Here is an 819-nt window from a genome sequence, read left to right as displayed (position 1 = left end):
CTTGGTAGAGCTTCCGATTGGTATTGTTGTGGTGGCACTTGAGCTTTTGGGGATTTTTGTTGATTTTGGTGAATTTAAGGACAGTAGTCATTTCTCCCAAAGTCTTGGTGAGTGAGGATTCACTAGGAGATACTTTCACAATGACTTTTGTTGGATGGTTTCTTGATCTCACATGTTGAGTGGACTCAGCTAGATCGGAAATGAGTTGCTAAGCCTCGTCCGCCGTCTTATACTTCACAAGGGAGCCATTACTTGAGGCGTCAAGGACAATCTTATCTTGAGGATTAAGACCATGGTAAAAGTAGCTAATCAAAACCAAGTCATTTATCCGATGGTGAGGACAAGAGTCAAGGAGCTTTTTGAAGCGCTCCGAATATTCATGAAGTGTTGCCGACTCACTTTGTATAATGCAAGAGATTTATTTCCTCAATTGGTTGGTCACCTCCGATGAGAAAAATTTGTCCAAGAACTTTCTCTGGAGTAAATCCCAATTCACAACCACTCCTTTGCTCTTCCCTTAATAGAGAAAGGGAAAGTGAAGACCAAGATAGCAATTTCATCCGATCTGTGCCTCCTAGTGGTAGAGCATACCACTTGAAAATCTTTTAGATGCTTAATGGGGTCCTCAGCAGGTAAGCCATGAAATTTGGGAAGCAAATTGATTAAACCAGTCTTCAACTCAAAGTTAGGATCCAAATTGGAATATCGGACTTGAAGTGGTTGGAGAGTAATATCTGATGCACCCGCCTCCTTAAGAGTGTTTCTCCTAGTAGCGGCCATGGTTTCAACACCTGTATCACTAGAAGCAACAGAAGCAAT

Source organism: Arachis ipaensis, chromosome B01, assembly GCF_000816755.2.
Source record: "Arachis ipaensis cultivar K30076 chromosome B01, Araip1.1, whole genome shotgun sequence".
Lineage (NCBI taxonomy): Eukaryota > Viridiplantae > Streptophyta > Magnoliopsida > Fabales > Fabaceae > Arachis > Arachis ipaensis.
The sequence above is the reverse complement of the archived record's forward strand: the minus strand, read 5'-3'. Positions refer to the sequence as shown.